This window comes from Hevea brasiliensis, chromosome 15, assembly GCF_030052815.1.
Source record: "Hevea brasiliensis isolate MT/VB/25A 57/8 chromosome 15, ASM3005281v1, whole genome shotgun sequence".
In the NCBI taxonomy this organism is placed as follows: domain Eukaryota; kingdom Viridiplantae; phylum Streptophyta; class Magnoliopsida; order Malpighiales; family Euphorbiaceae; genus Hevea; species Hevea brasiliensis.
The window spans coordinates 57,789,060-57,804,344 of NC_079507.1; positions in this window are offsets into that span (position 1 = coordinate 57,789,060).

Sequence of the window (15,285 nt, forward strand, 5' to 3'; positions counted from 1 at the left end):
CCAATGCTAGCATATAATTTTGAAGCTTTTAGAGGGACTACATAAATAACATTGACTTTGAATTATAATTGTCCCTTTCAATTCACCCCCAAACTCATTTCTTTGTGTACTTGGGTGGTGAATTACTTTACATACCATAATTGAATTTGCTAGCTTTTTTTTTTTTTTTTTTTTTACTTTAGTCACTTCTCCCAACTAATTATTATTATTATTATTTTTTAAGTGTATCTATCACTCAAAGAATTATTCTCATGGAGGGTAGGTAAGTGTTTGGGTTATGGCTAGGCATTAATGTGGGTTCCAAAGAAATAAGAGGGATAAATGTAGGCTCAAATTGGTTTCAAAGGAAATTTTGAAGTGAGGTTGGCTAAGGCTAAAATATGGGTTTAAAATTCAAAGAATGCCTAGATCATTTCTTTTTCAAGTGTATGCTATGATTTCGCCTTGAAAGGTTTAGAAAGATTGTTCTAGGATTGGTGAGACATCAATTAGCGACTTCTCACCCTAGAGTTTTCTCTAAGCACTCAAAGTCAATGCAATTGATTGGGTGGCCCTTGGCTAAGAAGATATAAACTAAAGCAAGAATCTAATAACTTTGCACCTATCTAGAACTTTCCATCCATCAAACCCTTCTAAAAGTAAGCTTAATTGCTCTTCAAAGCAACTCTCAATCCTCTAAGGACAAGGTAAAAAAAAGTATTTTTTATGATATGCATGATCCAAAAATGAATGCATAAATCAAATTAAAACTAAGTGTAATCTATATGAAAACTATATGCAAATGTATGTATATGGGTATAGACATGTGTGAGGTTTATATATAAGTGTATGAATTGTCTATATATGGATGAATGAAATGCAATAAATGAATGAATGAATGAATGAAAATTTTAAAGAAAATTTTAAAAATTTTGCAAAAATTTTGCCCTCACCCCCAAACTCAAATGAAACATTGTCCTCAATATCTAAAATGAATGCAAAGATGGGCAAAATTGTGTGAACTAATCAATTAATGAAATATATACAATCGGGGATTAAATCAATATAAGCTCAAGTATTTCAAAATTAGCTCAAAATGATATTAACAATGAAGCTTTAGAGAGAAAAATGTGAAAAGGTATCCCAAATGTATAAATTTACACTGCTTAAGATGTTGCTTAACCTGTTGCGTAGGGTAAAGCGAAAGCATAAGTATTAGCAACATACCATAAGCATAAATAGTAAAAGGGTAAGCTGTTACCTCCAAATGATGTGAAACATATGCGGCTCCAAGAAAATTGTGCAACTCATCAATGTCAGCAAAATTAGGATTGAAGAAAAAAAATAGAGTGCAAAAATAATGTGCAAGAAAATGAAAAAGTGTAAAGAAATAAAATCTAACAGTTAAATCAAAAATTAAACCAAAAAGCATTCACAGAGTAACTATGTGTATAGCAGAAAATAAAATAAAATAAAATAAAATAAAGTAAAGGAAAGAAGTGCAAGTATAATCATGTTTTAGATTACCAAAGTATTACAACTATTACCAAAGTTTGAAAATTAAAATAAACAGATTACAAAATAAACCTAAAACAGAAATTAGAACTATTGCTACTGATCAAGCTCTGCTGTCAAGGCTTTGGTGCTGCATCAGGGTCTGCTTCAGGTTCTGCAGTAGGTTCATTGTGATCTGAAGCTTCAGAAGCAGTTTCCAAATTTTCTGTGAGGTCTTTCATTTCTTGAAACATGGCTTGGCCCCAATGATATAAATTGTTGTAGGATTGGGCCAGTTTGTTGTAAAGCTCCAACATTTGAAGTTGATGTTGCTTCTGTTTCTTTTTAAGAGATAAAAATCTCTTTTTAAGTTTCTTTTCTAGCTTCTTCTTTTGGTTAACCTGCTGCTGACCCATGGTTTCAATTTTGATTTCTAAGCTCTTCAAGGTAGCAAGAATTTCTGTGGTGTCAGGTGAGGGAACAGATGGTTGGACAGTGAAACTTGCTATTCTGGATTCCAAGGATCTTAAGAGGGACAAAATGTCTGCTGAAAACTGTGGGGTAGTGGTTGGTTGTGGTTCTGCTGGTGCAAAGGTAGTGGGGTCTGTAGTACCAGTGGTATCAGGATGCTGCTGTAACAGAGTATAGGTATGGCCTATTTTCTCACAAACATCCATATGCAGCAACATTGTGCTGTCTATATATGATTCCCCAGAAACTGGCAGCAATTTATATAGGCTAGCATCAAAGCTAAATGAGTTTGCTATAGCAGTTATATACCCCCCAAAAACTATACTACCTTTAGTATGCTTTGTGACAATTTGGTGCCAATGAGTAGCTATGAAATGAGCTGTGCTTACTTGTTTTCTCTCCTTCATGCACCACAAGAGAAACAAGTCACCAACACCCATAATACTGTTACTGTGTCCCCTTCCTAAAACAGTGTAAGAAATGAACCTATGGAGGTATTTCAACACATGATCAACTGTCCTAGAGGCTTTTGCAGTCATCTATCTATAATAACCCCCAAAAGGTGCAATATCCTTCCAGAATTGAACAGGGTCATAAACAGTTTTCTGCCACTCAATATTTTTATACCCCGAACCCTGAAAACCAAAAATTGCATTCATAGCATCCATGTCTAACTCCCTATCAATTCCAGCACATCGAAAATATATCACATCTTTATGTTCAGGCACTGTTGGTTTGAAATTCAGCTTTAAGGAACTAAAAAATTCCAGGGTCAAATCCTTGTACACTGGTTCCCTAATCTTAGCAAAATCACCCATTATGACATCCAAATAGGCAAATACAGAGTCATAGATGCCTAATTCTTTCAAAATCTGCTCATCCATATACTTATTTGCCAAAATAGGTTTAGAAACTAATTTCTCATAGGCATTTTTCATATCCATATCCCTAAAAGCCCAAGGTAATGGAGAAATTATCTCCTCTATATTATCGGCAGATGACGCAGGTGCTGGAGAGTGTAAGGGAGACTGAGGTACTGGTGTTTGGGCCACTGGTGCTGGAGTTTGCGAGGAAGACACAGTCCGTTCTTTGGTAGTTCGGAGAGGGTGAGGTGGAGAATTTAGGTCGAAAAGGCAGAGGGTACTCATTTCCATTTTCCGGCGGGTTTCCTTGGGTCTACTGACCCTTTTGTTTTGCCTTTGGTTTCGTTTGAGTAAGCGCAGCTCGTGCACTCGTTACGGGAATGGGTGTCGAGAATTGGTGTTTCATTTTGCTGTTCGATTTGCGGCGAGAGGGGAGTCGGCGGAATGAGAGGTGGTATTTGGCTTGGGGGTAGTGGTGGTGATTGAGGTGGTGGCGATTAAGGTAATGGCGGCGTTTGTGGTGGCGGTGACTGAGGGAGCGGCAGACTGGGGCTGGGGTTAGGGTTTGTGGGCAATGAGGATGGAATACCCATTTTCGATTTGACAGAATGTCGAAATCTACTGAGTTTGGGTTTGTGGGAAGACCACATTTTAGTTCTTACGATTTTAATGAAAAGAAAGAAACCTTTCGGCTTCCCGTAAAGATTTGCCGGAAAAAATGGCGTGGGAAAGGAGTCGACGAGGTTTATCGGGAGTGAGGGCGAGGCTTTGGAAAATTGGCGGACATTTTGGGCTATTTTAAATTGTGGGGCAGACTTGTGGTAATATGGGCCATGCTTGGGGTTAAGCATAAGGTTCAGCAGAATTTGCTTAAGACTCTACTTGACAAGCAATGTCATCAGCAAGTTTCGGCAGGTTTTGGGAAAAATTGTGGTTTTGCTTGCCAAAAACAGTCCAAAAGCTATAGAATTCTATTATGACCCTCAGCAATTACCAAATACACACAAACACCATAAAATTGAGGGATTTAAGTTCATCATCTCTTAGCACTCATCAAACACAATATATTTTTATTTAGCTCATGCAAGCATTTTTCAATCAAGGCACTAATTGTGATTACCTTTTTGCACACTTAATGAAATGGTCTTCTTTCTAAACTTATACCAAAAGCACATTTTCAGCAGCATTTGAGACAAGTTCCAAACATTCAAGAATTGCAGAAAAGACATAGAAATTGACCTTTTAAGCAGCATGAACAGTAACCAAAAATCTGCAGACTACAAAAACTAGCAGCAATTCAAACAAAAATATGCAAATTCCTATCAGACTACAAAATATATATACACTAAAAGGTGAAACTCAACAAACATTATTTTTGCACTTCAATAAAGCTCACATCAGTCCTAAATATCGAGATTGATCCTCATCTAAGTTGCATTTCACAGAATTCACACAAAACACAAAGTCAAAAATGTGCTATCGAGTAGATTGCAATATCAGCAATTTAGCACAAGTTTAAAAGTGTTACTGTTCACAGGCACTGGATAAATTGCAGAATTTTGCTTATACTTGCTCTCTTTCAATTCTTTCTTTTTGCTACAAGTGTTAATTTGCCCAATATTCATGAATGACCTACAAAAGATAAACAAATGTCACTTTTGAGTTTAATGAGGCTAAAAACTGGAAATGAAATGAAATGGAAAATTAACAAACTATAAAAGGATATGCTTGGGTTGCCTCCCAAGAAGCGCTTGTTTAAGGTCATTAGCTTGACCCCTTCAAATATGCTAATCAAAAAGTGGCTTCCTTCCATAATAATTATCATATAATATGACATATGGGTCTTGATGTAAAGTGCCCTCAAGATTGGCCAGATTTGAAGCAAATTTGCATGTAGCATGAACAACACTTGGAGTTGAATCACATGCTTGGGTTGAAGAAAGCTTAAGCTCATGTAGGATATAAAATGATGAAGGAGGTATCCATGAGAGAAAAGGTTCTTCTGGTGGTGCATGTGAAAGATCCATCAATGACCTCAAGTTGATGGTTTTATCAATTTCCTCAACCACCAACTTCTTTTCTAACTCATTTCCATATAAGCCCTCTTCTAATGACTCTCCAAGGATAAAAGAGTTGTTTCCTTCAACTTTAAGTTCTATTTCTTCTTCAAGTAACTCATTTTCTTGTGGAAACTCTATTGGTAACTCATCTTCAAAGGATTTTTCTTTTTCTGATTGAGGCTCCACTTCTTCTGCAGATTCAAATTCCCATGAAGCATTATCATAGTTTAACCCATTTTCCCCAGCTTGAGTATTTTGTTCCTCCTCATAAACTCCATTCATCATCTTAATTGATAGCTCATTTTTTTTCATTGATGTTTCAAGATCATCCAATTTAGCTACCATCTCTTTAAGTTTCATTCCTTGGTCTTCTTGAATCTTCAATAATTGGTTAAAGAGATTTTCAAATTTATCTTCTACCTCTTCATGTCCCACTCCCTTCTCTTCTTCAAACTCAAATGATTGGTGTAAAATATTGGGTTGTTTGTGGTATGGGGGATATTGGTGACTCCAACCCTGCAGTGAAGGGTCCCAATGCCAATGGTAATCAAAATTCGCCATGTCATTCAACAAGTGAATGACATCCTCATGACCTCTTTGAAGAACATGATCACCAGTTGCCCAAGCTCCATAATCTACCCAATTTCTTGTCGCTTCATCCAAACCATCATAGAAACAAAGAATTAGAGACTGATTTGAAAGGTTATGGTTGGAAAATCTCTCTACCATATCATTAAATCTTCCCCAAGCAGCATAAAAGGGCTCCAAGTGCAGTTGAGCAAAACTTGTGAAGACTTGTACATGAAACATTTTGAAATACCTCACAAGATAAGCAAATGGAAACAAAATTAGAAATATAAAAGAAAATTTTAAAAAGAAAAACACAAAGTAAAGTAATAATAAAAGAAAATTAAAAAGAAAATGTCTAAATTAACCAAACAACCAAATCATCTAATATCAAACAACAATTCCCCAGCAACGGCGCCAAAAACTTGATGTGGCTTATCCGCAAGTATACGGGTCGTATCAAGTAATAGAGTGATAAGTAAAGTATCGTTCCCCCGAGGAATTGTGTTTGAGTACTAGACTATGGTTATTTCGATTATTTAGACTAATGACAATTTGTAAGAACTAATTTTACTAAATGCAGTAATTTAAGTAGAAAATAAAGAAAACAGGTAATGGGTAATGTAAATAAAGTGTTAATCTAAGCAAAAATTAACTAAATTAATAATGGGTAAGGCAAAACAAAGACTAATTAATAATAAAATTGATTCCAAAGTTGGGGTTTATGAATTAAGTCTATTGGGATTTGTCTTGGGTCATCCAATTTTAAAAGAAAATAGAGTTTGAAGGTGATTGATTCTAAAATCCTTTGATATCTTTTTCAAGCAAACCAAAGAGTATTTTAAGAAAACCAAACCTACTTTCGTACGATATTTGATTAACTTAAAACCCATTAAGTTTTATAATCAATCAATGAATCCTCTTAAAACCCTAGTTTATTTCTAAATCTAGGGGATTTCAAGTTCTAATCCATGATTATCTATCAATGATTTTCACCTTTCGGTCCTTCAATTAAAGATTAAAAACTAGACCCAATGGGATCCAACATTAGGTAAGTCATAAAGCACACAAAGAAAAGAATCAAAACTCATATTTATATAAATCTAGATAAAACCCAATCCAAATCCACAAATAGATTCAAAATAGTGCGACCCAACTCTGAAATCTTAGAAAAATTATTCTATCATGATAAAATTGACAAGAGGAAATGATAAAACTAGCAAAAAAAACATAAAAATAGACTAAGAAATAGAAAAACCCAGGGGAAGGAGAGCCCAAAACTCTGAAAAACTGCAGGTGGACTGCCAACAGCTCTCCAGCAGAAATGGCGTGCTCCTTCTCCTTCTTATTCTTTCTTGCGTGTTTTTTTTTTGTTTTCTTTTCTTTGTTTCTTCCCGTTTCCCCTTTTGTGGCTAAAAACTAGGAAATGATGAATTTATATGGTCCCAAAAAGTTGCCCTAAAAGTAAATAAGAGCCAAGGAGTGGATAGGAAATGAGGTGTAAAATTATCCAAGTCGTGACACTATTCACGTTAGGCGGTTGCTTAGGGTTCGGCTTAACCCTAAGCAGCTTCTTAGCAAATTTCAGCCTCTGGTCGCACTGTCTGCTTAAGGTTAAGCAGACCCTCAGCAAATCTCGGCAGACTTAGAGTAAAATAGACTTTTCTACTCATGCTTGACTTGTGCTGCACCTTAAGCACTGCCGCTTTACCCTAAGCAGGATCTTAAGCAAAAACTCAAGCAAATTTTGGCTAACTTGCTCTTTCAAGGCTTGATTTCTTCAACTTTCCTCTATGCTTAAAGAACCCCAAATTTCTTCAAATCACTTCCTAATGCACTTATTGATCTTCGATTTGCCATAAAATCCTATCAAAAACAACAAAATTACAAAAATCAAATATAAAGTATCTAAAGTTAACAAATAAGCTAAAAACATAAAATATACTAAAATATAGGGCAAAATGGATACAAAACTACCCTAAAATGCCTATATGAAATGAGTATAACAATCCCCATGAGCGTTCACATAAGCTCCGGCCTCCCTCGTCACTGCCTCTTCTTCTTTTGCTTTAAGCTCCTCAGTGAGGCAAGTGACTTCAGCAGCTCGGAGCGCCGGAACCTCTTCAAGAACATGAGCCTCCTTGGCTAGCTTATCCTCATAAAATTTCATCCGCCCCTCAATTTCAGATATGTAGTTTTGGGCGGACGAAAGTTGAGATCGGAGGGAAGCAGCTTCCTGACCCACTTTCTCGACATCCTGCCTCAAGCGGTGAGCCTTCTCCCGGATAATATGTTAGTTCACCAGACTCTCCACGCTTAGGCTAATGGTTTGTGTCAGGATATCATCAAGGCTGTTCGGGGTTAGCCTATCCCGATCCTCCCGAAGGCAGATGGAGAACCCCAAGACCTTAGCAAAACCCGGGTACTCCCGAACCGTGCGGTTCTTCTCCAGCGAGTGGATCAGGATTTGAGCGCCGGGGGAAAGGGTCCTCACAGGTGGTTGGGAAGGACCCCCTTCCGCACTCGAAGCAACTAGAGGGGGTGGTGACGGCTTTTCTTGACAAGGAGGAGACCGAACCACTTCTACGTCGGGGATCGGCTGTCCCGAGGGTTGAGACGAGCCTCCTTGCATTTCCCCAGGATCATGCCTGGGCGTCTGAAGCAGCTCGGCCCGCTTCATCTCCCGCACTTTCCGGGAGACCTCTCTTTTCCGCTTCCGGCTCTCTTTAGAAGCCTCGCCTCTTGCCATACCTGCACAAAGAAAAGGTCAGTGAGATCGCTGAGGCCCAAAGATCAAAGATATAGAAAATACCGAAGCCGAGGTCAGAGAGCTGGAGCCCGCGTTCTTCCCCAGTGACCAACTGCATTCTCTAATGATGCAGTTCAGCCGTAACTGCATCTAAACAAGAGTACTTCTGATGGGCCACCTGATCTTTCAGTTCCATCACCATTAGGCCTTCTTCTCTATTCAGGGTGATCCGCTTCGGAAGTAAGGGACCCTGATGTAGCCAACTGCGTGGGAAACCCTTAAAGCCGTTCGGAATTTTGCTCCTCAGAATAAAGAAGCGATTCTTCCAATTCTTCAGGGAGGAGGGCAGATCGGTAAAGAGCTCGCAATGTGGCTTCGCCTGAAAGAACCAGTAGTCATCGTCCTTTCGGCGAGTTAGCCTATGTAGCTCGGCGAACACCTTAGTTGTAGGACGGAGTCCTTTGGCTCGGCAAAGGCCTCTGAAGGCTACTAGGATCCGCCATGAGTTTCGGTGAACTTGGGCTATGCACACTTGGTGAAATTTTAAGACTTCCTTGAAGAAGTCGTCAAGAGGGAACCGCAGCCCGGCTTTTAAATGCTCTTCGTATACCATGATCATATCATTCTCTTCGAAGAAGTGATCGACACGAAGATCGCCGTGACACTTAATCAGCTTGTATGAATCAGGCCGAATGTTATACTCTTGGCTGAACGACTGCAGGTCGGTTTCTTGAAGGATTGATAGCAGCTCATCCATGGAAAGGTTTTCTCTCCCTGAAGAATGTGTTTGCCTCGAGGAGGCTGCTTGACCGCGGGCTGGAATGAAGGTCCTAGGGGGTTCAGATCGCCTGCTTGTTCCGACTACCTCTACCTCATCTAACGACCATGAGACCTGAACGGAAAGGGGGCTTGCCGCTCTCTGACCCTCGGCACTGCTCATTTTCAAAGAAAAGAGGAAATTTAAACTAAAAGAAAGATCAAAACCCTTACCGAAGTGTGATCGGTGTCGAAAGAACTTAAAAAAATGAGAGGATTTTGGAATCGCTCGCGAAAGGCTGAAAATGACATAAGGGAACAACTGGCGGACTCATCCCCTATTTATACTAGTCTGAGCATTTAATGCTCACGGTCTCCCAAGCGGCGCATCGGTTAGCGGGAGTCGCCAGCTTTTTCTGACACGTCTCACGAATATTCCAGAAATTCCATTATAAGGAGAGATCGGCTAGTTAGAGATCGGTGAATTAAGGTGAATGTTTGGAAGTTCGGATCAGTTAAGGGGCTGTTCAGTTAGGAACCGGATCTGATAAACACATCAGAGATCGGAAAATAATCAATACAATAATAATAAAAATGATAGTTATCAAAATAAAACTTTATTTCCGAAAGGTCAGATTACATCATTTGGGCGATCTCTAGAGATCGGATTACATTAAAAGTCGGATTATATCATTTGGGTGATCTCTAGAGATCGGATTACATTAAAGGTCTGATTACATCATTTGGGCGATCTCTAGGGATCGGCAGTACATCCCATCTAATAAAGACCTATGTCAAAGCCTAGTCTCGTGGCTGAATCAAAAGATGTGTTAGACCAGCCATCGACATCGGATAGATGTACAGCTCAGATGGGGGGATTATGACTCTCATGAGGATGAGAGAGGTCGTCATCAATGTTATCGCTCGGAAACGAGCCGCTGTCAGGACACCCAATGTGGTGAGAAGCCAAATGAACTTCAAGGGGCAGTCACCAATGTTAAGGGGAATATTAGCAGTATTCTCGCCCAAAATCAGTTCGCCGATTATATCGATCGAACGATTCGAGATCGAGACTATCGAAGTCCTCGATCCAGGTCGGCAAATTAGTCCAGTTCTCTCACTATTATCAAATGAGGTTATCATAATTCTCCGATCACCAGGATCGTAAATTTTCAGTCGAGGAATAAAGAAGACAATCGGGAAAAGATCAAAAGCAACTATCATGGCTGGGATTATTGCCGGAGCGGTTAGAACAGGAAATGTGAGATGGAAAGAAGGGAAAATCAAATGCGGAGGGGTTTCCCATTGAAGGTATATATATAGGGAAAATCTGAGCATTTATTGCGAGCAGAAAACGAAGCGGATGCCTCGGAAATCGAAGGAATAAATGCTTTGACTGAACCGGACCAGATAGAGGAAAAGACCAGAGTAGGAGAGGTCGGAAGAGGGGAACCCGGCATGAGAGATCGGAAAAGGATCATGTTAGAAAGATCGGAAGGGAGGAGAGGTCATAAAACAAAGAGAATAAGACAACTTCCGCTAACTATCGTCATAATTAGAGCCGAGGTAGTTAAAGCGTCGCAGACGAAATCTCCACCGCACGCCTCAGAATCGCCCATATTACTGACAGGTGCCAGAGTATGTCATGACAGTGCTGTAAATCCCAATCTTCACCGTTGATCTTACTTGTAAGGACGAGCCCGGAGCCCTTGGATCAAAGAAGAAGATGACAAGACCAACGCCTTTTATTCCCAGCCTTCGGATCGCCCTGGACAAGAAAATTTGAGCCATCAGATTAGAAGAGAAAAAGGACAAAAATTTCTAAAAAGGATCTCAGCCATTCATTCTGATTCTCTTTAATTCCCAAACGTCAGATCATGTCCTTCAAAATCTAAACCTTCCATCTCCCTCAAAATAAATCCTGACCCTTCATGGGGAGTACCCGGTCCATATAAATACCTGCATGAAAACTGTTCAAGGAGGACGGAAAAAAGGGTGGTAATTATAGTGGAAAGGCTCTGAAAATTAATTCAGTTTCGCTACTCTGCTATTTTTAAGCGAGAAAGACCTTAGAAACCAGTTTTCCAAAGCATTTTCTTTGAAGGAATATTGGAAACTGGAATTCCTGATTTTCAGTTTGTTCATAGCTCTGTGATACCCTTTCTTAAGTTTTAGTTCTGTTTTCATCACCTTTATATCCACTTTTATTTTCTGAGTTCAATCTCATTCATTATCATTCCGGTTCGATTATATGCTAACTAAGCATTCGTCATTTCAAGGCAAGCATTAGTCCCCAGACTGTTAGCCCGAAACTCTACAATATTCGTGATAGGTTCAACTTCCTGCAGGTGAGTGTTTGAACCGTTGCCTTATCCAATGTTCGTCTTTATTTTCTTTTTATTTATACACGTAATTTTCGTTAAAGTTTGTCTTGTGTCAGAAGGTCCCACGTAGGTGGTTATTCTCATGAATTTATCTTTTGATGCAACTGTTCGTGTCATTTATTTATTTTTGGTCTTTTATTATCTCTTAACGTAGGTGTGCTATTTACGGGTAACGTACAGATAGTTCGATAAAATGTTGGTAACAGTGCATTAACATAAGAGTTTTTTTAAAATAAATGTTCGGATAATAAATAAGAGAGTTATGAAGTTGAATCACTAGACTAGCTCGAGAATATGACTGGGTAAAGGTGGGGAAGGTCGGAGTAAAATTGAGTTTCGGGATAGCGAATGAAATAGAGCAAATGTTGCCTGCCGAAAGGTATTGGTAAGGCGATCACATAGGAGGTCGGTAAAATTCAGTCTGATGTCCCCTATCTATTCATGAGGTACCAATGAGTTAAAAGAAGCCTCATTCGGGTCCCTGGCATAGTCGGATGCCAGAACCCTTAGTCTTAGGCTCTTATGATGTGTAGCTGTAATCAAATTTTAAGAGGTCGGAAAAATCCTCGTCCGATTCCCATTCAAGTAAAAGAGGTCGGAGGAGAGTTCTTATCCGATTCTCAACCAAAATTTTAACAAATATTTAAAAGAGATCGGAGGAGAGTTCTTATCCGATTCTCAATCAAAATTTTAATAAATATTTAAAAGAGATCGGAGGGGAGTTCTTATCCGATTCTCAATCCAACATTTTAATAAATATTTAAAAGAGATCGGAGGAGAGTTCTTATCCGATTCTCAATCCAAAATTCTAATAAATATTTAAAAGAGATTGGAGGAGAGTTCTTATCCGATTCTCAATCCAAAATTCTAATAAATATTTAAAAGAGATCGGAGGAGAGTTCTTATCCGATTCTCAATTGAAAAATTCTAATAAATATCTAAAAGAGATCGGAGGATAGTTCTTATCCGATCTCCAATCGAAATTTTAATCCAAAAGAGATCGGAGGAGAGTTCTTATCCGATCTCCAATCGAAATTTTAATCTAAAAAGAGATCGGAGGAGAGTTCTTATCCGATTCTCAAATCGAATTCTAACAAATATGCGAAATAACCCCTTAAACAAAACTGATACGCAACAGTAACTCACTAAGGGTCGTCTCATTTATTTATGTATCTGGGTAACCCGAATTGGTGGAAAATCAAATATTCCCTTTTACTAAGAGGATTAACATCTCCGTTCGAACCTCCTAACTATTAATTTTAGTTTATAAAGAGCTTGAAGTTAAATCTGCTTACCCTCATTGAGGGGCGAGCTGGGGTGCCTAACACCTTCCCCACCCGTTTACGGACTCCGAACCTAGAATTTCTGTTTTTGAAGTGGTTTCATTTTAATTTATTTTCACAAATGGTTTTCTTTAATTTCCCTCAAAATTAAAGTGGCGACTCCTCACTCTTTCCCACTTCGGTGAGTATTCGTACAGGCGACCGCAAAACACCTTGCGACAGCTTGGCGACTCCACTGGGGAATTTGATTTTCCTTAAACCCCTTGCCCAGAGGTCCAAAAGCAGATTTAATTTTATGTTCCTATAAACTAGAATTATATTTAGATGGGTTCAATTTATGAAATTCGAAAACCTTAGTCTATTAATGTTTGTTATTTCCTCTAACTGCTTTGTTTATTTTTGTTTTATATCCTACAGCATTCTTCGTCTAAAAAGGAAAAATAAAAATCCCCCTGTATTGGGAAGAGGTAAAGGTGTCCCTTCACACACTGAACACTCACATAATGTTCTCACACACTTCAGCCCTATACCCGGGCTTTCTTATCCTTTTGGGAAAATAGGAAGGGGTCATGTAGCGATACCCGTGGGTTTTACCCCATTAGTATCCGTGAAGGCTTCTGGTCAGATTGAAACTCGTTCTATCTACTGTGATACCCGTGGAACTTTCCCGACAGTATCATGGGGGATAGAATGGGGCTCTACTATTTACAGTAGGGGCAATTTGGGAACCTGTGGCTTTTAGAAAATTAGACCTTGAGCTAAACTGTCACGATAGCTGGAAGCCGTAGCGAGCTACCTTATAAGATAAAACTATCCAATTAGGTAGCACCTAGCCGGTACTAGGACTCTCCTTATTTTAGGACAAAAGGGGCATACTTACTTTTACCCTATTTTGTTTGTGTTTTATTTTGTTCCTATTTTTGAGGGTAATCTTGAATCATACTGTTAAGAAAACCTACACACTTTCCTACTTTGATAAATGTGTAGGTGTCACTCTGCCAACAGTATAATTCAAAACTACCTGAATTTATCCTGCTAACAAGTCTTTCCTGCAGGCATTACCAAATTAAGGTCTGTAAAATGATAAGCATCATTTTTAACATGGCATCTTCGAGTTAGTCGACAGGAGAAGTTCTTAAATCAGAACAGAATGCTAAACCATGGCCCGAACCGCCTCATAGTTCAATGCCCCCACAAAGTGATACTAGCTCATTACCTCCATTGGACCTGAGCAAAATTGAGGTCAGAATAAAAAGTCTCGAGGGTCTGGCTAATGATTGGAAGTCATTTCCCGATCAGGTCAAAGCACGATTTGAGAAGAAATATGGGAGGATCGCAACCTTGATACGAGTCCAAGTCCAAGTCCTGGCATTAAAGGCCATGCTATCAGTTTGGAATCCTAAGTATGAGGTGTTCTCTTTCAACCATATCGATACTGCTCCCACTATGGAAGAGTATCAGGCATTGCTAGAAATTCCTTATGCGGTGCAGAATCGGATTTACCTGCACCTCGAGCATAGGCAGACCTGGAAACGGTTCGCACATATAATGGGGATTCCCCCGGAAGAAGCAAAGGCGAGGGAAACTGTCAAAGGGAACACGCATGGATGGTATTGGACTTATCTCAAGAAGTGCTTGGATCAATACATCCAAGATGAACAGTGGAATCAAGTTTCATTGACACTCGCTTTGGGGATTTATGGCTTGATATTATTCCCTGGACCTTCGGGAATTATAACCTGCAACGTTACAGAGATGCTCTGGGCAGTAGAAAAATAGAAGGTCAATCTAGTACCGGCAATTCTTGCCTAGACTTTCTTAACCCTTACTTACTGCAGACAACAAGGCAAGGGATCCATTAAATGCTATTCTCAATTGTTGCACCTTTGGATCATCAGTCACATGTGTCCTATAGAGACAAAGGGATTGACTCGGTATCTTGACCAGCCTCTCATCGAGAAGATGACCAGATTAGTAATCAGCCCAAAGGATGAGCGGCAGTGGCGAGAACGGATTTTGAGCTTCAACAGCCATGACTACTGTTGGAGGAAATCGTGGACGTCGGGTCAATCCATTTTGGTCAGCACGGGGGGTAATCAATCAGTATCCCTAATAGGAGTGACTAGATACACAAGTTACACTCCGACATTAGTAATGAGACAATTCGGCTCAACACAGTTCAGAATCAACATTGAAGAATACCACCGAGGTCATTTCTACCATGACCTCAAGGAGGAGGAAGGGTTGAAAATAACTCGCAGATCCTGGGAAAACATCACTATGATGGAAAGGTCGCCTAAAGGTCCGAGTGCCACGGGCGATTATCTTAAATGGAGGGCTGACAGGGATCAAGAACACTTAACTGCATATCCAACCAAATTTGAAGGCAGCAACCCTCGCCAAAACATCCTTCCAGAAGAAGCTAGTAATCATTTGGCCAATTCCCTACAAAAGGTAAACACCGAAAACTCGCAACTGCAAGAACAAATAAAACAGTTGGAGGACTAACAGCAGATCCTCAAAAGAAAAGTAAGAAGGCTTAGGGAAGAGGCGAAGACCGAAAAGATGGGGTTCGAAGAGCAAGAGACACGGTGGGAAAAGGAAAAAAGTTGTCTCCAAGCTGTAATAAAAGAAGCAAAAGTACAGAATAGCAAGCTTCAGGAGAAAATGAAATATCAG